Source organism: Budorcas taxicolor, chromosome 17 (assembly GCF_023091745.1).
Source record: "Budorcas taxicolor isolate Tak-1 chromosome 17, Takin1.1, whole genome shotgun sequence".
In the NCBI taxonomy this organism is placed as follows: Eukaryota; Metazoa; Chordata; class Mammalia; order Artiodactyla; family Bovidae; genus Budorcas; species Budorcas taxicolor.
Window position 1 is genome coordinate 39111931 of NC_068926.1, and position 24194 is coordinate 39136124.

Consider the following 24194-nt stretch of genomic DNA (forward strand, 5'->3'; position numbering starts at 1 on the left):
TGGACTGTGAAGAAAGCTGAGCACTGAAGAATTGATGCTTTTGAACTGTGATGTTGGAGAAGACTCTTGAGAGTCCCTTGGACTTCAAGAAAATCCTACCAGTCCACCCTAAAGGAGATCAATCCTCCGTGTTCATTGGAAGGACTGATGTTGATGCTGAAACTTCAATACTTTGGCCCCCTTATGTGAAAATTTGATTCATTGGAAAAGACTCTGATGCTGGGAGTTATTGGGAGCAGGAGGAGAAGGGGACGACAGAGTATACGGTGGCTGGATGACATCACTGACTCGATGGACATGAGTTTGGGTGAAGTCCGTGAGTTCATAATGGACAGGAAGGCCTGGCGTGCTGCAGTTCCATGGGGTCGCAAAGAATCAGACACAACTGAGTGACTGAACTGAACTGAACTGGATTCAATATACCATAGTAGTTCCTTAGAAGTGAGCACTTTTTTAGTGGAAAGTTCTAGAAAGCTAGTGTTAAATCGTTTTTGGATTTCATCAATTCAAGATGACCCCAAGATGAGGATCCTATCTCTAAGGCATTATTAAAAGATAGATTAATTTTAATTAATTTTGCATAATGTCTATGTCCAGACCTTGTTTTATGAAAAAAGTGTTCACAGAGTTCTGTAAAATATCACTTTATTAGTTCATTGAACAGCTATAACAAAATATCACAGACTGGGTAGCTCATAAACAGCAGAAATTTATTTCTCAAAGTTCTGGTACCTAGAAGTCGGAGATCAGGGTATCAGTATGGTCATGTTCTGATGAATATCTCCTTCCTTGCTTAAGCTGCTCTCTTGCTCAGTGTGTCCTCATGTGATGCTAGAGATTAGGGAGTTCTATGGGGTTTCTTTTTTATGAATTCTTGTCCATTTGTGAAGACTCCACTTGCATGAGCTAAACATCAATATTTTCCAACTCTTAACACCATCATTTTGGGGGTTTAAGACTTTAACATATGAGTTGAACACATTCAGATCACAACAAAATTATTTTTACAAATTGTCTCCATTTAGAGAATATATATCAATTTTACATATCTTTAAAGTATCCCAAGTGTTCTTCATTCATATATCTACATACATATATGGATAACATTGCAAAAATATATAAAAATATATTTACTAATTAAAATTGTGTATTCAAAAGTCACCTCTAATTTTTTCCAAACACAGGTAACACCAATTTTAATTACCCTCTGCTTCCCCAGTGAAAAACAGTGTTAAAAGTAAAGCTACTTGTGATGACTGGCATACAAAGGATTTCAAATCTATTCAAGTGGCATGAGCTGTTTGAGAATATATTGCAAACAGATTGTAGCTGCATTGAACTAGCAATCTTATAAAACTTTGAAATAGTTTTTAAAATGCAAATATCATTTATTTAATTTGTCTAACTTTGTAATCAATAGTCATCTTCTGCCAGAATTGCAATTCCAAGGAAAACCGCTCTTTAATAATCTGTTCCCACAGTCAAGGAAAATTAAAGTCAACACATTTTGACCAAGGTCACAACATCATAATAGTTCTCTGTATTATCAAGCTATTTTTAAGTTATTAATAATGTTTATATATAGATATGTATAGTTCAGTTTGCTATACATATATAAATTTTTGAAATAAAAATCTATAGCTTAGTACACCTAAATTATTTTAGAGAGCCATAAAATTCTGAAAGAGGCAATGATTGATTATTTAATCACTTTGCTAGTCCACAGACATCATTTGATTACCGTGCAATACCTTGTTACAGTGTTGCTGATCTGTGACTATCATTACTAATAGCATTTCCCCAGAATAAAGCAGATCCTCTTCTCTCATTGACAGCATTCTATAGATAGAAAAATCTTGTCAAATACACTTCTCTAAAATTAAAAAGAGAATGAGAGACTCTGCACAGAGCAGGTGGTATCTACTCAAGGAGAGAATTTTATTTTTATGCTTCTAAAATGTATTTTTCCTTTCCTAAATGGGATACTGGAGTTGCAGGAGAAAATGAAGTAAATCTAAAACGGAATAAAATATATTTTATGTCAAATCAGACGTACCAGGCCCCACATATCATGGCTTCAATTTATAATAATTTTTACCCAGTTTGCAAGACTGTCTATTTGCATCTGGCTTTAAGTCAGTGCTTTGATTTCTATAAATCCCCATGTTTCTAGCAGTCACAAAGATATGGCTTTTCCTAACATCTTTAAGTACCTGGATTAGTTGGGATAGAATAGGCTTTTGCTTGGGTAGCAAACAACCCCAAATCTCAGTGGTTTAACACAAGCAAAGTTTTTTTCTCACTCACCAAAGCACAAAAAAAGCTTTATTCAGGCAACAGGAACGCAGATTGCTTTCATCTGTGGCTCCGTCAGCTCAGAAAGTGGATTTCTCCAAGACACCTGTTGCCAAGGAAGAGAAAGTCTGAATAATCACAGTCAGTGTCCATTGCTTCTGACCAAGAGTGACAAATGTCCTGTATGCTAATGACTCATTTGTCAAAAATAGTCACAGGATGTGCTTAACAAACTAGGAAGTGTGATTTTCCATGTGCCCAAGCACAAGCAATATGACATGGGATCAGATGAACATATTTTTTTGTCTGTCACATTACTCAATGTATGTTGTAAATCAGTCATAAAAAAGAATGAAACAGTTCCATCTGCAGCAACGTGGATGGACCTAGAGATTATCATATTTACATGAAGAAAGTCAGAAAGAGAAAGATAAATATATATTATTCAGATATGGAATCTAATTTTTTTTAAAGATACAAATGAAATCATTTACAAAACAGAAGTAGACTTATAGATATTGAAAACAAACATGGTTATCAAGAGGGGAATGTGGTGAGGGAGGGCTAATTCAGAAGCTTGGAATGCACGAACACTGCTATATATAAGATAGATAACCAACAAGGACCTACTGTATAGCACAGGGAAATTTACTGAATATTCTGTGATAAGTTAAATGAGAATAGAATCTAAAAAAAGAGTGCACATGTACATATATATACATATATATATGTATAACTGAATCACCTTGCTGTGCACCTGAAACTTACACAACATTGTAAATCAACTATACTCCAATAAAATTAAAATATTTTTAAAGATATGTAAGACAAGATTCAGAATTCCTGGGTTTAGTGAGTAGCTTGACTCTATTTAAATTTCCTCACAGGCCAAATGAAGATATTGAACTGAATGATCTTTGGTTTTTCTTCAGTTAAATGCTCATCATTCCCTACTGTTAGGAAAGAAGCTCTCTCATTTTCTGTTGTGCTATAATCATTAGTCTTTAGAGAGAATGACAAGTGTCATATATTATAAGAGCAGGATCAGCAGTATTTGAGGAATGATTATACCACCTGGGGCTAGAAAGAAAATGGCAATGGTAAGAAAATTGCTCAATCGAGTATTTTTCCACATGAGTTGTATTAATATATGAAATAAAGCATAGACTCATCACCATAGGATTAGGGAAAATCATCACTGAGCACTTATACTTTTACAGGAGTAGCCATGCAAGCTGATGAATTTTGCCTGAAATGACCATCACTTTTGAGCATTTGGAGAGTACTTTCCTGTCTCTCTCCTGATTGCTTCCTGGCCCAGGTGTAGTCCACGTACAGAGGTAGGGTGCAGACAATCTGAGGCAGTAGGAGGGATGTGGAGTTTGATATAAAGCAAGTCTTGGATGATAGTGTTGCATTCACCAGTTTGATAGCCTAGTGTTTCCTATATGATATTGACATTGGCATTTTTGAAAATGATAAACTCACACTGAACTTACAAACAGGGAGTAAACTTCACAACATAGGCAATTTATTAGTAAGTTTCTGCTCAATGAAGGAAATCATAACTTAGCTCACATTCTAGTCAGTAATTTATTTTGCAGCCAGAAAAGGTCAGAATTCCTCCCATTGTCATTGACCAGCAGAATGCAAAAAAGGACACACAAAAAACAAGGTTATACAGCTGTGCTACAGTAGCAGGAAAGCCAGATACTACTACTTGAAATATAAATCAAGCCGCCAATATGTAGCAGAGCCTCCTGAGGCAGACAAATCTATATATCAGTTAACTGATATGATTTTTGGTTCAGATAAATGACTAGGTTAAGTGAGAGGAAGAGGCCCTAAAAAAGAAAAATATCAGTATCATTACTAAAAAACTGTGGAATAGTTTTCACTAGTTATTTGTAAAAAGGCTCTGAATGTTGATACAAAGCTTCATGGGATAGTGGCAGGTACTGAGGTCATGGCAATAGCGGTAAAGAACCCATCTGCCAGTGTAGGAGACATAAGAATGGAATGTTCTGTCCTTGGGTTGGGAAGATCCTCTGGTGGAGCATATGGCAACTCCAGTATTCTTGTCTGGAGACTCTCATGGACAGAGAGCCTGGCAGGCTAATGCCCATGGGGTCACACAGAGTCAGACACGACTGAAGCAACTTAGCTTCAGTCACACTCAGGCACACACTCAGACATAGATAAAATATTATGATATATATAATTTTTATATATAGTATAGATTCAGTCTTCAGTCTTCCTTAGCAAGACTATGTATACTTATTCATGTTCAGTTCAGTTCAGTCGCTCAGTCGTGTCTGACTTTTTGCGACCCCATGGACTACAGCACACCAGAATTCCATGTCCATCACCAACTCCTAGAGCTTCCTCAAACTTCTGTCCATTGAGTTGGTGATGCCATCCAACCATCTCATCCTCTGTCACCCCATTCTCCTCCCACCTTCAATCTTTCCCAGCATCACAGTCTTTTCAAATGAGTCAGTTCTTCACATCAGCTGGCCAAAGTACTGGAGTTTCAGCTTTAGCATCAGTCCTTCCAATGAATATTCAGGACTGATTTCCTTTAGGATGAACTGGTTGGATCTCCTTGCTGTCCAAGGGACTCCAACACCACAGTTCAAAAGCATCAGTTCTTCAGCACTCAGCTTTTTTTATAGTCCAACTCTCACATCCATACATGACCACTGGAAAAACCAAAGCTTTGACTAGACAGACCTTTGTTGGAAAAGTAACATCTCTGCTTTTTAATATACTGTCTAGGTTGGTCATAACTTTTCTTCCAAGGAGCAAGTGTCTTTTAATTTCATGGCTGTAGTCACCATCTGCAGTGATTTTTAAGCCCCAAAAATAAAGTCTGTCGCTGTTTTCATTGTTTCCCCATCCATTTGAAATGAAGTGATGAGACCAGATGCCATGATCTTAGTATTCTGAATATTGAGTTTTAAGCCAATTTTTTCACTCTCTTTCACTTTCATGTTCATCAGATCCAAATTTGAAGAACTCAGTCAGTTATTGTTATGAGCAGATGTCTCACCTTAAGATTGAATAAGTAATCTTAGGCAACAAGGGTAAGAAAATGAGATGCACAGAAATTTTTATGGGGTATTATTTTAGCCAGGCTATTTTCTCATAGGCTTAAGTTACTTTCTCCTGGATTTTCTTTACTTTTTCACAGATAGTTACTGTTTTTCCTTTGGAATTTATCTTATTACTTAACTCTAAACTTTTTTGTAAACCTCAGGCTCAGTTCTTGAATCTGTTCTTTTTTTTTTTTTTTTTTTAATTTGATACATACTCCCTGGTGGCTCAGATGGTAATGTGTCTGTCCGCAATGCCGGAGACCTGGATTCAATCCCTGGGTCGGGAAAATCCCCGGAGAAAGAAATGGCAACCCATTCCAGTATTCTTGCCTGGGAAATCCCATGGACAGAGGAAGCTGGTGGGCTACAGTCCACGAGGTCACAAAGAGTCGGACACAACTGAGTGACTTCACCTTCACCCTACAATCTATCTTGTTTCATGGTTTTAAAAACAATGTATATGATAACTCTCAAGTTTGTATCTTCTTCCTAAACCTCTTCTCTCAGGTTTGGACTCAAATATATAATGGCTCACCAGGTAACTACTTCAATAACTAAAATGATCTCAAATTTAATGTGTTCAAAATTGCAGTACAGATTTCCACTCCATCCCATATTGTTCTTCTTCCTGTCTTCTACTCTTGGGCAAACAGCAATCCAACCCTTCCAGCTTATAATGCAAAGCAAAACTTGGAGTCACACTAGAGATGTCTCTTCTGACAGCCCACATCCAGTTCAATTTCACCTTTCAAAATAGATTCAGATTCTGACTCCCTCTCAGGACTACTAATGCGACCACTCAAGTCTAAGCCATTCTTATTCTTATTCTAATTTAAATGACTACAATTGCCTTTTAATGTGGGCACCCAATACCATGCCTGATATATAGTTAGTACTTTTCTCCTACCTATTAGTCACGGCTTCTTTTTCACTTTCCTAGTTTCTCCATTGATTTGATCTTTGAGCTTTTAATTATTTGGATTCATATTAATATTCATAGATCCTTTTAATTCATAGATCCTTCTAATCCTTTTAATTATCACCAAGGCATTATGGTAGTTTTAAACACCACTGAGTTTATGCAACGCACAAGCAAAAAATGTGTGTCACCGAAGCTAAAATTATGTCTTGAGCATCTGTCTCACTATAGATTATATCATATTTGTTTCTCAACAAAAGATAACATTAGAAAACATCCAACTGTGTTTTTCACAGATTATAAAAAAACCTGCTTCTATATCTTTGACAAATTGTGTTCTTCATACATTAATAGTACCTTCTGTAAAGTGAAAATAATTTTTAAAATCTACCTGGAAATAAATCAGTGAAATAAACAGTAAAAAAAAAAAAAAAAAAAAAAATTTCCCTTTCATTTTACCTTGAAAACTTGGCAAATTGACATTTCTGATGTGTCCAAATATAAATTATAAATTCCCCATTGTTAGGAGAAAGAATGGCCTTTTTCCAAAACTGTTAAGAATTTTGATGTTTATCTAACGGAGAAATTATGTCACCACGTTTTATCTTTATATAAAAACGAATGTTTTAAGACTGTTTAGTGTGAGACCTTTATGACTCAATGGAGTCAATATTGGAGTTAAGAAGTAAATTTTCAGTTAAACTTAGTGGGTAGATGATCTTTTCAGTGGCAGCATTGAGGAAGCTAAATTTTCACTTGTAAAAATTCATATTCACAAATTAACACTTTTAAAAAGTATATAGGAAACAACAAATCTACACATGAAGGTACAGGGCCTAGAACAATTGACAAAGAATAGAATAATGGCCATTCACCATTTTTTGAACAGCAGCCTGATAACTGGCTTTAATGCTTGACAAGTTATTATCAAGGTGTCATCCAGTTATTATAACAAAATTTGGACACATGTCCATTTAAGAGCCATGTTCACTCTTTAAAATAATGGTCATAATTTAATGTATGAACATGAATTTATAAAAAACTGTTTTATCACACACTATTTTATGTAATCCTCAAGTAGTTAACCATGTTCAATACAAGAAAATTGAAATCTACAGGAAGTAAATTAATATTCCAATTTTAACCAGGTAAGTGAAAGATCAATCTCTAAAGATCATGCTTGGATAAAAATTTTTAAAAGTTTTTAAAACAGGAGATATCTCAATGGTTAAAAAAAAAAAAATTAGCAAGACAGCAGAATAGGAGTTCTATGTAGTTTCCTACATTTTCGCCCACAAGGAACACCAAGTTTGGCAATTGCCTGTGAGTAAGAATTCCCTTGTTGAAGCCTAAAGATCCAGTGAAGAAGCTCTAGCACAACATCAGAATAAAAATATTTATGACTGTACATGCTGAAAAGGGTAAGAGGAATGGTTTCACTTGCATCACCCTGTTCCCACCACAGTGCCTCCTTTCTGCCTCCAGAAGATTGCCTACCCACTTAAGCTAATTAAGGGTTTTATTCTTAACTCCAATATTAACATTGTTGAGTTCTAAAAGTTCACATTATACTTCTTGAAATGCAAATTTTATATAAAAGATGGCAATTATAGACTTAAAATAACTTGTGCAAAGACAAAGTGTCTCAGCCCACCATCTCACTCATCTGGCAAGATGAGAGCATGTAATTGAGGACCTGGCTTCCTCAGCTGTGCAGGATGCTTCCAAAGATGCCCACTTTTCTTCTGCTCCATCCAAAACACTGAGATGAGCTGCACAATGGGGTTGAGAAAGAGCTGGGATAACAGCAGCACAGGGCTTCCCTGGTGGCTCAGTGGTGAAGAATCTGCTGCTAATGCAGAAGACAGGTCCAGGAAAATCCCCTGAAGAAGGAAATGGCAACTCACTCCAGTATTCTTGCCTAGAAGACCCCATGGAGCCTGGCATGCTACAGTCTATGGGCTCACAAAGAGTTGGACATGACCTAGTGACTGAACAACAAGAACAATTGCAGCAGCAGCAAGAGCTCTCAGAGAGCATGGAAGGGGCATGCTAAGTGCTTCATGGAGGCAACCAAGAAGGCTGCCCACAAGTCTCTGGGGATTTCTCACCTTCAGATTCCCCAACAATAGCTCGTGTGCCTGATGCACAATGAGGCAAACCAACTGAAACATTGGAGTTTGGAGCAGATAGAGGTTTATTGCAGGGCCAGGCAAGGAGAACAGGTGGCTCAAAATCATGAGCTCCCCAAAGGGTTTCAGCAAAACACTTTTAAAAGCCTGTTGTTGGGAGGGGGTATCTCCAGAATGTGTGATCAGCTTGTGCACAGTTCTCTGACTGGTTGATGATGAGGTAACAAGGAGGTGTCACAGGGGCTAACATTATCAATCTTCAGGTGCCAGTAGTCCATGGGTCATCAAGTAGTTAATTTGGATGTAATATTACCATCTACAAAACAACTCAGGAAACATGCATCAGGTAATATTATCTAGGTCCCTCAGAGAGGAACTAAAGTGAAGGATATGGGCGAAGGCCTTTCCCAAGGGCCCATGGGGTCCTGCTCAGTTTCAAGTACCCTCAATGTGCCATATCATTCACCCACACATTTTGTGGCCAACTCCCAGGTTATGGCCATGTAAACTGTGAATATAAAGCATCTCAGAGAGGTGGTTATTGTGCTCATGAAGCCATTCTGCAGGACTGGGGGGATGGCACACATACTTGAGGATTTAGGTAGCACACTCCAAAGGAAGCAAATGGAAGGCTATCAGTATTGGGCTTGGCTTTGCAGGATTTAAGGAAAGTGTGCAAGTTTAACAATACACCATGAAAAGGGGACAAAGAAAGTGGGGCAAGCACTCCCACAGAAAAGATCAAGAAAGCCTCAGAATTCCTAGCAAGGCTAACCATTTGTTTCTTTCTCTTCAAATGCCTGCCAGTAAAGACTAGAGGAGATGACTATTTGTTCAAATGCAAAGTCAGCAATACAAGACTTCCAAAAATATAATAAACCAAAGAAACATGACACCACCAAAGGAACACAATATTTGTCCAGCAATCAACAACAACAACAACAAAAGATATCTGTGATTTGTTTGCTTGCAAAACCAATACAATACTGTAAAGTAATTAACATCCAATTAAAATAAATAAATTTATATTAAAATATAATTTATATTAAATTTTTAATTTATATTTAAAAAATAGTTGTTTAAAGGAAGGTCAGTGGACTGACTAGAAAGAAAACCCAGAAAGACCATTTTACAAAATCAAGAAAACAAACCAAGAAAAAAACAAAAAGTTTAACAGAGAGAAAGAAATCATGTAAATAACCAAACAGAAAATCTGAAGTCAAAGAATACAATAAATGAATTGGAAAATGCAATAGAATCAACAGCAGAGTTGTCAAACAGAACAACCTAGGGTCTTAAAAGCAGGTAATTTGATAATCTACTAAATGGAGAACAGTAACAACAACAAAAAGATTTTAAAAGGCCTAAAACTTATGTAAAATATGTGATGCCATTAAGCAAAATAATTTATACATTATTAAAGGCCTAAAAGGAGTGGAGAAAGGGGCAGCATCTTATTTAGAGAGGTAATGTCTAAGAACTTCCCAAATCTGAGAAAGGGTTGGGACTTCCAAGTTCATGAAGCTTACAGGTCCCAAAATAGATTTAGCCCAAGGAAATTTTTCTAAGACATAATCTAATAAAACTCTCAAATCAAAGACGGAGAGATAATTTTAAAAACAGCAAGAGTGAAACATTCCTCATGTGAAAAGAAATCCCCAGAAGACTGTTAGCAGATTTCTCAGCAGAAAAGTTGCAGGCCAGGAGAAAATGGAGTTATATACTAAAATAATAGGGAGAAATATCAAATAAGAATTGTTTACTTGACAAAATGGTACTTCAGAATTTCAAGAGCTATAGAAGCTTTCCCAGAGAAACAAAAGCTGAGGAATTTCATCACCACAAGACCTGACTTACAAGAAATATGGAAAGGAATTCTTGAACTGAAAAGAAATGACAATAAGTAATAACATGAAAACACATGAAATATTAAAACATACTGGTAAAGTTAATCACATAGTCCAATTCAGAATATTTTAACAGTGTAATATGGTGGTGTAATAATTATAGTATAAATGTTAAAGGACCAAAGTATCAAAATAACTACAACTACAAGTTTTTGATGAATACACAATATAAAAAAGTTATGACTTCAGAAATATAAAATGTCTGTGGAGGAGAAGAAAAAGGATAGAATTTTATATTTTATCAAAATTAAGTTGCTATCAACTTAAAATAGACTGCTAAAATTTTAAGATGTTTTATGTAAGCCTCATGGTAACCACAAAAGAAAAGCCTACAATAGATATACAATGGTAAGGAAAAGAGAATCAAATTGGTAATTCTAAAGAAAGAACAAGACAGGAAGAAAGGAGCAAAGGACTACAAAACAGCCAGAAAGCAATTAATAAGATAGCATTAATAAGCCCTTATCAATCAATAATCACATTCAATGTAAGTAGATTAAAATTTCCAAACAGAAACCTAGAGTGGATGAAAGAATTTAAAAAAAAATACCCAATTATATGTTGCCTACAAGAGACTCACTGCAGTTAAAGGACACTGAAAATAAAGGAATAGAAAAATTCATGTGCCAAAGATGAAAATTAACCTTTATCTTACACCATTCACAAGAATCAACTCAAAATTTATCAAAGACCTGAACATAAGGATGGAAACCATAAAACTCCTAGAAGAAAACATACGGTGTAAGTTTCTTGAATTTGGGGTTGGCAATGATTTTTTGGATTATACATCATCAAAAGGAAAAATAAATAATTGGGGCTACATTAAACTAAAAAGCTTATGCATAGCAAATGAAACCACCAACAAAATAGAATTAAAGAAATATATATATATACCCCTGACAACAAAATTGGTATTTTGAAGAGATATCTACACTCCCATGTAACATTACTCAGAATAGAGAAGATGTGTAAACACCTTAAAGATCTACTGATAGCTGAATGAATGAAGAAGATATGGTATACACAGAAACACACTAGGATAGTATTCAGTCATGAGAAAAAAGGAACTCCTGCCATTTGCAACAATATGGTTGAATCTGGAGGACATTGTGCTACGTGAAATAAATTAGACCGAGAAATCAAATACTGTATAACATCACTCACACATGAAATCTAAATTTAAAACAGCAAACTTATAAAAACAGAGTAAAATTATGGATATCAGGGGCTAGGGTGGAGTAATAAGCAAATGCCTTCAGTTAAAAAATGAATAAGTGCTGGGAGTCTAACATACAGCATGGTGGTTGTAGTTAATGATACTGTATTGTATGCTTGAAATTTGCTAAGAGGGAGGATCTGAAGTGTCCTTACCACAAAGAAAAAGAAAAAAGACCTCTAAAGTTGGCTTAAAACTCACATTCAGAAAACTAAGATCATAGCATTTGGTCCCATCATTTCATGCCAAATAAATGGGGAAACTGGAAACAGTGACAAACTTTATTTTGGGGGGCTCCAAAATCACTGCAGATGGGGACTGTAGCCATGAAATTAAAAGACACTTGTTCCTTGGAAGAAAAGTTATGACCAACCTAGATTACTTTGCCAACAAAGGTCCAACTAGTCAAATCTATAGCTTTTCCAGTAGTCATGTATGGATGTGAGAGTTGGACTATAAAGAAAGCTGAGTGCTGAAGAATTGATGTTTTTGAACTGTGGTGTTGGAGAAGACTCTTGAGAGTCCCTTGGACAGCAAAAAGATCAAACTAGTCCATCCTAAAGGAAATCAGTCCTGAATATTCACTGGAAGGACTGATGTTGAAGCTGAAACTCCCAATATTTTGGCCACCTGATGCGAAGAACTGACTCATCTGAAAAGACCCTGATGCTGGGAAAGATTGAAGGCAGGAGAAAAAGACAGCAGAAGATGAGATGGTTGCTTTGTATCACCGACTTAACGGACATGAGTTTGAGTAAACTTTGGTGATAGATATGGAGGCCTGGGGTGCTGCAGTCCATGGAGTTACAAAGAGTCGGACGATACTAAATGACTCAACTGAACTGATGTGAGGTGATGGGTGTGTTAATTAATCAGATTGTGGTACTCCTTTCACAGAGTATGTTTATAACCAATCATCATGCTGTATACTTTGTGGTGGTGGTTTAGGCACTAAGTCATGTCTGACTCTTGTGATCCCATGAACAGTAGCCTGCCAGACTCCTCTGTTCATGGTATTCTCCAGGCAAGAATACTGGAAGGAAATGGGTTGCCATTTCCTTCTCCAGTACACTTTAAACATTGACAATTGTATTTGTCAATCATACCTCAAGAAGGCTGGAGAAATATTAAAGGAGGAGGTATCTGAAATAATAATTCTGAAATTTGGAGTGACGAGCTGAAGTCTGATACACCAAATTAGGAGATAGTGTAAACTTGTCTCTTAAAAGGTAGAATAAGAAAATATTAAAAGCAATCTTTCTTTTAGATATAAATGGCCCATGCCTCAGACAGTGAGAAAGAGAATATTTTGGGGACAGGAATATCAGACTCATAAATCATATAAAATCATTCATTACATCTATTAGCAATATGCACTAAAGATGCTAATTAGTAGTTTATTAGTCAATGTCTAATTAGGGAAAAAAATTCAAAGTATTTCAAACAGAGTGGATATTGAGTTCAACGATTTGTTACATAGATGTTATTAAGGATGAAAGATCAAACAAAAAGCTGAGGTATGTCAGATCCCCCCAAGACCAAACTCAGGACTCATGATTCACCAGAACAATTCACAGAATTCAGGAAAGCTGTTATTCTCGTGGTTATGTTTTATTAGAGTAGAATATAGATTAAAATTTGCAACGGGAAAAGATGAATTGAAGCCCATGAGAAGCCAGACGCATGTTCCTGTGTCCTCTCCTAGCGAAATCATATAAATACACTTCATTCTCCTCATCATGAAGCATGAGAACACGGGCAAAGGTTTGTTACTGAGGAAGCTCACCAAGTCCTGTGAAACCAAGCAGGACACTGTGGGTATCCTGGGCACAGAGCCCTTCTGTCCCCCATTTCTGTTTGTAGGGAATAAACTCCAGCCTCTATGAGCTTCTTTGAATCCCAAAGGGCAGGTTTGAACAGTCACTAATCAGGAAAGGAAGAGGATGCCCAGACAAGGAAAGAGGATGCCCAGACAAGGGAAGAGCAGCCAAGAGACAAGGGTGCAGCCTTGGGGCAGGGTCCCGGTTCCTCCTCAAGTGATACACATAACAATAGCTTTGAGCTCTTCTGTAAAAGTAACCCCCCGCCCCCCCCCCCCCAACAAATGCAAGGTATTAGCTACTTGATGAAGGTAAGAATCCTTCTGGCATTAAGAATATGCCAGAGAAGGTCAGTTGATAACTTCGAGAATCAGAAAAGTTCATCAGGATATCACCTGAGGCCAGCTTAAAGGAGTGCAGGTCCTGCACACACCCTGAGCCTTATAGCAACATTGCCCTTGAACCACTGCTACAAAACTTCTCACCAAATCTCCTGGGCTGGGACACAGTCTTTCAGGGCTTCAGCCTGTTGTGTTCCTCTTTGCCAGGCAAAGCAGTTAAATTATTCTTTTCTACTTCATCCTAAACTCTGTCTCTAAGATTCAATTCAGCGCTGGTACACAGAGGCCAACTTTTCAGCAGCACTTGGTGTAAAAGGATTTTTAGGGAGTCAGGCAGGCAAGCACCCAGAGTAAACTCAGCATTTGTTAGCATAGACTGTTTAATCAAACTGCTACTTCAACCGCCATAGTCTCAGACATACAGAAACAATGGTTTACCCTAAATCACAGTGTTGGTATAACCTATCTGATCAAAGTTATTTCATGCTCCAAGACCTCAGGCATGTAAAAATAATCATATCAGCCATAATATTCTAAGAACTCAGAACTCATTTTTGTGAATATTCAGGCTTTCCTGTGAATATGTAGGCCTGTTGAGTGAATCCTTTTCTGCACATGAGATAGTGCAGATAAAGTGATTACAGAAGGTGGCAACTTCTACCTCCAGGACTGGAGACTCACTTCCCCCACATAGCTGGTACTTAGATGGATTGGTGAAGTAGAGGTAGGGGAATGTGAACCTGGAGCTTGGAACCACTGAAGGAGATGGAATTGCTTGGTCCTAGTCTTTTTGAGGGTCTGCAGCACAGCTGGTGCTGTAACTGCCCAAAGAAAGTGGAGCTGTAGTATCCATGCTGTGGAACAATTCTTTGAAAACTGAAAATAAGGAGTCTCAGAACATCCCTGGTGGTCCAGTTGTAAAGAATCCACCTTGCAACATGGGTTCAATCCCTGGTCAGTGAACTAAGACTCCACATGTCACAGAGCAACTATGCCCATGTGCTGCAACTATGGAGCCCACATGCTCCAGAGCCTGCACCACAGCTAAAGAATCCATGAGCCACAATGAAAAATCCCACATGGGGCAATGAAGATCCTGTGTGCCCCAAGACATGATGCAGCCAAAAATAAACCAGTAAATAAATATTGTTTTTTTTAACCTTTTTTAGAAACCTTAAATATTGCTTTTTTTAAAAAAGGCAGTCACCTGTGGCAGATTCATGTTGATATGTGGCAGAAACAATACAATATTGTAAAGTAATTAACCTCCAATTAAAATAAATAAATTTATGGAAAAAAAGAAAACTAAATGAAAGAAAAGAAAAAAAAAGACAGTCTCTTTTCTCCCCTACCCACCATCTCATTTCCCTCCAATGGATGCTTTAGTTATTTCTCTCTATTGCCTTCCTAGCCAGAGAGTCTGAAATTTAGTATGACATTTTCTACTCCAGCAGAAAGCCAGCAGAAAGTTGATAGTAAATAACCATCACACTAATCTATAGAAAACTACTACTTAGCAATACAATCCTCTCAACTTAAACATTTACTTGCTTCAACACCAGGAGTCTTTCCACTGTATCATGACAACAGAGTTGGCACCAAGAGTAATTAGACAGTGTGGTTTAGATCACCAAAGGAGTATACCCTTCCATTTTTACAGGAAAGGATCTTTAAAATTAGATTTTCTAATAAAATTAAAAATTGAGAGAAAATACTAGAGATCTTGGATTCTTATCAACTTTTTCTATGACCTTAGTTGACTCACAATTATCCCTGGTTTCAGTATCCTTACCAATAAAGGAAAAGATAGGAAATATGAGTTCATTTTCAAATTAATATCTGAAATAACCCAATGAGGACTAGGAAACTCAATTTGGTAAATTGGCAATGCTTTGAATTCACATTTTTTTTAACTGTTCTGTATGAGTTGACCAGCCTCTTTTGCCTTAATTAGGGCATGCTATGAAAAATTCAATTAGTCTTTACTCTGCAGGTGGTGACTGGGGAAGCAGAGAGATCAGGAGAGTACCACCCGTTCAGTATCACTCATGGATGCTTTCTTTTGCTAAAGATGAATGTCTTTACGTGAAAAGACCATCTGTTGTCATAACATGCCTATGATCTGTCAATTTGAAGGCAATATATAATTGCTTTTGCTGCATATTAAAGACACATTTTTCCAAGCTTCCACCTGTAAAATATCTTCAGGACATATTTACCTCTGTGTCAGTCCTTTGTTTGTGGAAACTAACTTCAATTCTTGAGTTAGGTGATAGATAACATCATCCAGAGAGACATAGAACTTGTTAAGTTTTCCATGGTTTTGACACATTTACCACAATGTGAAGTACAATCTGAATCTGGGCCTGGAAGATCAAGTTCCCTCAGCACTTGTGTTACCACAACGTTGTACAGTTTTATCTAATACAAATCCCCAGTTTCCTCTCACTAAGGAATGGTGCCGGGGTCCAGCCCTGGTGGATCCAGGGTAATTCGAAGGGGAGACGGAATTGGCGTCCTAGGAAAAAACTTATTTAATTACAGATATAGAGAGAGATTAGAAACGGATAGTGTAGTAGGAAATATTAGTGGAGAAAAAGAGGCTGAATAACTTGGTTTTCGTGGGATACCAATAAAGCTTCAAGACAAGAAGCTTGCATCACCTACATAGGCCGCCGGCACCCACTTGAATATCGGAGGGTGCCCTGCCTTGGGCTCCCTCTCACATGGAACTTAAATGCCTGGGCAAAATTAGCAGGCTTGGCAAGCACCCACACTCCAGATGGGAATTCAGCCAGAAAAACGGGGAACAAGAAAGAACGACACAGGGGAATCAGTCTTTCCAGAAACTGATCCATTTTCTTTATTTTCAGGTTTGCTTATATACCTTTTGTTACATATAGAGACAAATGGAAATTTCAAAGTCACACAGGGGTCAGCAGTCCTGACCTTTATCAAAATCAGGTGCTTCACATGAATGTATTAAACAAAAAGGTCTTAGGGGTTTTACACCATCTTCTGGCCATGAGGCCTGCTGACATTTTACGACCCTTTCTTTCTGATAATGGTCAGTTAACCAGAAAACTTGTTCTTTCCAAGGGTGTTTTTTCTTAAACCAGGCACCACTCTCTGAAGGTACCAGATAAAGTTGCATTCCTATAGGGTGAGGGTGTAGTGGGTTACAACTAAGAAAGGAATTTATTTAACCTAAGGTTAACATGATTAATCTTAAAGGTTAATACTTATTTCTCCTATATGCTAGTTATATTCATTATAAGGGCAGGGAATATGGAGATTTAGTAGCAAACATCAGCCCAACAAATGAAAATCCTCCACCAATGTTCCCCTTAAGATCTATTTAGTCTTAAGATAGTGATAAAGTTACATTTTTACATAGCAAGAACACAGTGATTTATAACAAAGTACAGTGATCTATAATAAAAGAGAAAATTCATTAACTCAAAAAGTCTAGTATTGCTAACATCAAAAACTATTATATTTCTTTTTCTATATTACAAATACATTAATATATTCCCAGGTACCTAAGGATATGGAGGCCTGGCAGCAATCATTGACTCAACAATGAGAAAAGCCCTATGCTAATTAAGATTTTCAAAATACTCCAAATTCTCTGTGCTGTTTATGATTGAGAGGTAGTAAACAATCATGTGCATAGTGGCAGGAGTGTGGATAATCCTGTCACACAAGCTAGTCTGCCAGCAGAGAGGTTTGACCTGAGACACACTTGTCACACCCAGGAATTTTTATTGACTGGAGCTGCAAGTTTACTCCTTCTCCGAGAGAACCAATGGGGAACAGCCCCCCATAAAGTCAGAGGTGTAGGTGAGAGCATGAAACAGGTAGGTAAACTCTGGTTTTGGGGGTAGATGCTTGGAAACTGGGGGTTTTCTGAGGCTCGATCCCTCCTTTGCATATGCCAAAGCCTCCTTCCTCATGACCTTTGCCATGGGTGGAGTTCCTCACACTGGCTCCTGGCAGAATGGACCATAACTCTTTACTCAAGTGGTTATTTTCTTCCATTTTTAGATTCCTCATTGTGCATGTGCTTTAGAGGCTGGAATTCTTTGTTGTGTTAACTTATTCCTAGAAAAATAATTGCTCCATGATTGATTTGAAAGATAAATGTATTATATATTGTATAGGAATTTAATACGCTTCTTGTGTGGTATCAAATTCTCAACTCTCTCCTTCTCACTCCAGTAGTAACTTGAAACCTCTCTGTTTAACTTCACCTCATAATTAACAAGTAACACATGCAGTATTTATTTCTGAATCACTGATGACAAAGAGAAAAAAATTGAAAAATATTGTTTATGTCTTCATATCAATCATATGTTTCAATTTTTTAAAGTGGTGGTAAAATGGTATTCTTCCAAAGGCCTGGTTTAAACTCTTGTCATTATAGCATTTTCAAGATTTATTTCATGTTTAAAATGATTTGCATAAATTATTTTGAAGAAGTTTCATGACACATCATTTTTTAAACTAAAGAGGGCATTTTGCTATTGCCAACTATAAGACATGTCGCTAAACCACATTGTCTTTACTTTTCAGATTTGGAGTTTATATAGAAACATGTTAAACCATTGTTATATTCAGTAGTCAATTCTTGACTTCAACAAACACAAAGCAAATTGACATGTGATAGTTTTAATCTCTTATCTCTTAGTTACTGGATAATGATTTTTCTTGGCACATAAGGGACCTGGTAGGAATTTGCCTTCTCTCTTGGTATGTAGGTTAGTGTCTTCCTTCATGAAACAGGATATAAGTTTAGAAGAGATGTTGTATGTTTTTAAGAGAAGAATGATTGGTTTCTGGTTTTGAAGCTAATTTAAGTCTTAATTCTCTGTTTTTAATAGCTCTTGGACCCTTGTCCACTGTAAGAATGCATCCCTTTATTATGTCAAAGTTGAACTTCCATGTAGGTTCTTGAAAACTATGCTTTGCATCACTAACCTGGCTGGAGTCTTTCTCTGTCATTCACACATTTCTTGTTTTCTAAAAAGCTCTGTGAATTTTTCTTTTTTTCTAAAAATCATTGACATAAAACTTCAATTTGATACTAGATAAACCTGACTTTTATAACAAACTATATATGAAAATTATACTCTCTTTGCTTTTTATCATTTTAACTATTTTAATCATTTAACTTCTATTTTCTTTTTAGTTAATTGCATCTTTTGGACATTTTTCTTCTTCCTTACATGTCCACCTAATTCTTTCCAATTCTTCAGCTCTATGAAAAAAATAACAAATTTTGCCTTTCTGCAAGCTTTTCATCATGTTTTGTTCCCTCTCCATCTCTTTTTCAGTCAGTATACTTATCTTTATTTTCCTAATGGCTAAGTAATTTTTTGTTACTATAGTTTCCCTTGCATTGAATCACATCAAAGTAATGTTTATATTAAAAAGACTTAAAAAGCATATCTTTAATTTTTATTTTTTATGTTTAAGCTATATTCAGAGTTTCAGACTTACAGTTAGTTTTTAAATTAAGAATGTTTTTAAGAATTAAGGTAAATCAAATGTGAAAGTGACAGGCAGATAGAAACAGACAGATATGTTCCCTTAGCATTTACAACTGTGTATTTCTAACAGAGAATCTAACTTTTTTCTCAAAACTCATTGATGTCATTGAAGGGACACAGGAATTTTAATTTCATCAAAGAAAGTAATCCATAAATACATTATTTTGTGTACAAATTTAGGTGATGCCATCTGTGCTTTCTCCTCTCAAGAATTCATAACATAATTTAGATGCAGTTTTTGTATACAGTTTTACAAATGTGGACAGATATAATTATCACTCACTAGATGCCCTGCTCATGTTCTTGGAAATGAACTATTTCTGATTTTCTTTTTTTCTGCAATTGCATTAAACCTCTCCAGCACTATGTGTGTGTTCAATGTGCTATCTTATAACATTTAAACGTAAGTTTTTCATTCATAACATATGAATTTCATAGAGATCCTTTGGTTCCCTTTCTGATTCACCCACCTCTTGGTTGAAGATCTCTTATTATATTGTCTTATATCAAGCAGTTCTTACTTGTCAGATGGGGAAGAAAACTAATAATAATAAATTCTAGAATGAAGCTGGAGAATAGCAAGATTAAATAATATAATCAATGTTTTAGAAGTAACTTTAAAAATAATATAGTTGAATTCAACTTCTCATCTGATGGTTTAATGTCTACTATCACATACCCATAAAAGGTTTAGACAAGCTCCAAGCTTGAAGACATTTAGAGAAGTAAAACAACCAGGGAAGAAGACATATGTTCTTTCACACTGACTCAAACTCTTCCACACTGCTACTTCTGCTTACTGTGCTGTTTCTAGCTCTTTGAACCTAACAGAACAATGCCAATCCTTGCTTCATTTGGCAGACACCCTTATAAATGTTTGAGGGAAAAAAAAAATGTACTGGCTTCTCTTTTTGTACACAAATCTTTTCAAAAAACCTTTTCAAATTTAAATGACTACACATCATATTTTTAAATCCACTCATCACTCTAGTCCCAATCTTCTATAAGAAGCTCTGTGATCAGCAGAGCTGAGCTGAACTATTTCTTCCATTAACAATATTTGTTTTTCTGTCACTGAAAGCCTCATGTCATACTGACTTTACTTATACTCAATTACAGGCTGTTCTTAGTTGCTAAGTCATGTCCAACTCATTGCGACCCTAAGGAGTATAGCTTGCTAGTCTCCTCTGTCCATGGGATTCTCCAGGCAAGAATACTGGAATGGGTTGCCTTGCCCTCCTCTAGGGGATCTTCCCGATCCAGGGTTTAACCCTGCGTGTCTTTTATGTCTCCTACATTGGCAGGAGGGTTCTTTATCACTAGTGCCGCCTGAGAAACCCTAATTACATGGTAGTCTTATATTGTACTTAGCCCTCTAAGCACCATGTTTGGCTCAATGATATCCTCCTCTCTAAAGGTATCACATCCTAATCCTCCAAACTTGTGAATGCATTATTTTATATGACAAAGAGGCTCTGCAGTGGGATGAGCTAAGGAATTTGAGATGTAGAGATTATCCGGGATCATCTGTTTGGGCCCAATGTAATCACAGTAGTCTTATTAGAGGGAGGCAGTGGGATCACAGTCAGAGAAGGAGATGTGACCTCAGAATCAGAAGTCAGAGTGATGTTGTTGCTGGAAGGGGACCAATAGCCAAGGGATATAGGCACTCCCTAGAAGCTGGGAGATGGAAGGTAAGGATGCTGTTTTTATCCTTGGCAAAGAAAAAATTTGGACTTCTAGCCTCTGAACTGTAACATAATAATTCTGTTTTTAAAGCTAGTAAGTTTCTGATTATTTGTTATAGCACTGATAGAAAACTAATATAATTCCTTAAGCATCTTCATCCATGATTCTAAGTAGTGTGGTACTCAGGCAATTTATTCTTAGGAGTCCCATAGAAAAAATTATATTCACTCCTTTAAATTTATAGATTATTGGATTGATATCATTTCTTCATTCTTGCAATGCATTTTAAATACTGATTTTTACTTCAGTGACTTGCCTTATCATTTTTGTTTCTCCTAGAAATTGGTAAGCATCTCTATGTTACTGTAACACTGCGATGAATGTTCATTTTGCATCATCTACCACCTGCCTTGATTGGTCTCTGCCTCTGGAGAAGGACATGTCTATGAGCTACTGCTATACCCTCCTTCCTCTCTTTATAGCACAGAGCTGAGTTCTAGCTTCTTTCATTCTAACTATGTTGGTGAAATAAGAACAAAGAAGAGTGGACCATTTTGCATTAGGAATCTAAGAATCTAGAATCATATAAAAATACAGGCTTACCACCCAATTTACCAAAATTCCAACTACAAAGGAAATTGTTCTGCAAATAAAATAATACATCTGAAATGAAAGATAAATAGATGTACAACTTGAACTAATCATGTGCTATCTGTCAGGCACAGTAAGATGCATTTCTTATGAGTTATCATTTTTAATTCCTACACCTCCCACTCTATTTTTATTTTTTAAAATGTTTATTATTTTTATATATGACATTACTAACCTATGGTTAAACAAAATTTGTCTAATAATCACAACAGTTCAGTTTAGTCGCTCAGTCGTGTCCAGCTTTTTGCGACCCCATGAATCGCAGCACGCCAGGCCTCCCTGTCCATCACCATCTCCTGGAGTTCACACAGACTCACACCCATCGAGTCCGTGATGCCATCCAGCCATCTCATCCTCAGTTGTCCCCTTCTTCTCCTGCCCTCAATCCCTCCCAGCATCAGAGTCTTTTCCAATGAGTCAACTCTTCGCATGAGGTGGCCAAAGTACTGGAGCTTCAGCTTTAGCATCATTCCTTCCAAAGAAATCCCAGGGTTGATCTCCTTCAGAATGGACTGGTTGGATCTCTTTGCAGTCCAAGGGACTCTCAAGAGTCTTCTCCAACACCACAGTTCAAAAGCATCAATTCTTCGGCACTCAGCCTTCTTCACAGTCCAACTCAAACATCCATACATGACCACAGGAAAAAACATAGCCTTGACTAGACTGACCTTAGTCGGCAAAGTCATGTCTCTGCTTTTGAATATACTATCTAGGTTGGTCATAATTTTTCTTCCAAGGAGTAAGCATCTTTTAATTTCATGGCTGCAGTCACCATCTGCAGTGATTTTGGAGCCCCCAAAAATAAAGTCTGACACTGTTTCCCCATCTATTTCCCATGAAGTGATAGGACCAGATGCCATGATCTGAATTACATTTTCTGAATGTTGAGTTTTAAGCCAACTTTTTCACTCTCCTCTTTCACTTTCATCAAGAGGCTTTTTAGCTGCTCTTCACTTTCTGCCATAAAGGTGGTGTCCTCTGCATATCTGAGGTTATTGATATTTCTCCTGGCAATCTTGAGTCCAGCTTGTGTTTCTTCCAGTCCAGCATTTCTCATGATGTACTCTGCATATAAGTTCAACAAGCAGGGTGACAAAATACAGCCTTGACATACTCCTATTCCTATTTGGAACCAGTCTGTTGTTCCATGTCCAGTTCTAACTGTTGCTTCCTGACCTGCTTACAGATTTCTCAAGAGGCAGGTCAGGTGGTCTGGTATTCCCATCTCTTTCAGAATCTTCCACAGTTTATTGTGATCCACACAGTCAAAGGCTTTGGCATAGTCAATAAAGCAGAAATAGATGTTTTTCTGGAACTCTCTTGCTTTTTCCATGATCCAGCGGATGTTGGCAATTTAATCTCTGGTTCCTCTCCCTTTTCTAAAACCAGCTTGTACATCAGGGAGTTCACAGTTCACGTATTGCTGAAGCCTGGCTTGGAGAATTTTGACCATTACTTTACTAGCGTGTGAGATGAGTGCAATTGTGTGGTAGTTTGAGCATTCTTTGGCATTGCCTTTCTTTGGAATTGGAATGAAAACTGACCTTTTCCAGTCCTGTGGCCACTGCTGAGTTTTCCAAATTTGCTGGCATATTGAGTGCAGCACTTTCACAGCATCATCTTTCAGGATTTGAAACAGCTCCACTGGAATTCCATCACCTCCACTAGCTTTGTTCATAGTGACGCTTTCTAAGGCCCACTTGACTTCACATTCAAGATGTCTGGCTCTAGATTAGTGATCGCATTATCATGATTATCTGGGTCGTGAAGATCTTTTTTGTACAGTTCTTCTGTGTATTCTTGCAACCTCTTCTTAATATCTTCCGCTTCTGTTAGATCCATACGATTTCTGTCCTTTATCGAGCCCATCTTTGCATGAAATGTTCCCTTGCTATCTCTAATTTTCTTCAAGGGATCTCTAGTCTTTTCCATTCTGTTGTTTTCCTCTATTTCTTTGCATTGATCGCTGAAGAAGGCTTTCTTATCTCTTCTTGCTATTCTTTGGAACTCTGCATTCAGATGCTTATATCTTTCCTTTTTTCCTTCGCTTTTTGCCTCTCTTCTTTTCACAGCTATTTTTAAGGCCTCCTCAGACAGCCATTTTGATTTTTGCATTTCCTTTCCATGGGGATGGTCTTGATCCCTGTCTCCTGTACAATGTCATGACCCTCATTCCATAGTTACTTATCTATAAGTGTTGGAGGAAGAAATCAAGTCCTCTTGATATTTTATCTTTTATTATTATACTATTATTAAAATAATACTACAAATAGAAAGACTGTAAATATGTCACTATTGAGATTTCACCACAAGCAAGAGAATTGATATATTTATTCCAAAAAAATCTGAGATTTTTAATTTGGAATCTGCAATAGAATAAAACATAGTTTTCAAAACACAGAAACATCAGCAGAGCAAAACAGAGAAATCACCATAGCTTGCATTTTTATAATCTTGTTAACAAATTGTTGGTCAACTGGTGAGCTCTCACTCAGTCTTTACTCCTTTGCTGACCTAAATATTTTAGGTGAAAAACATTTCTTTTAGTATCATTCTGGATTAACAGTTTTACAC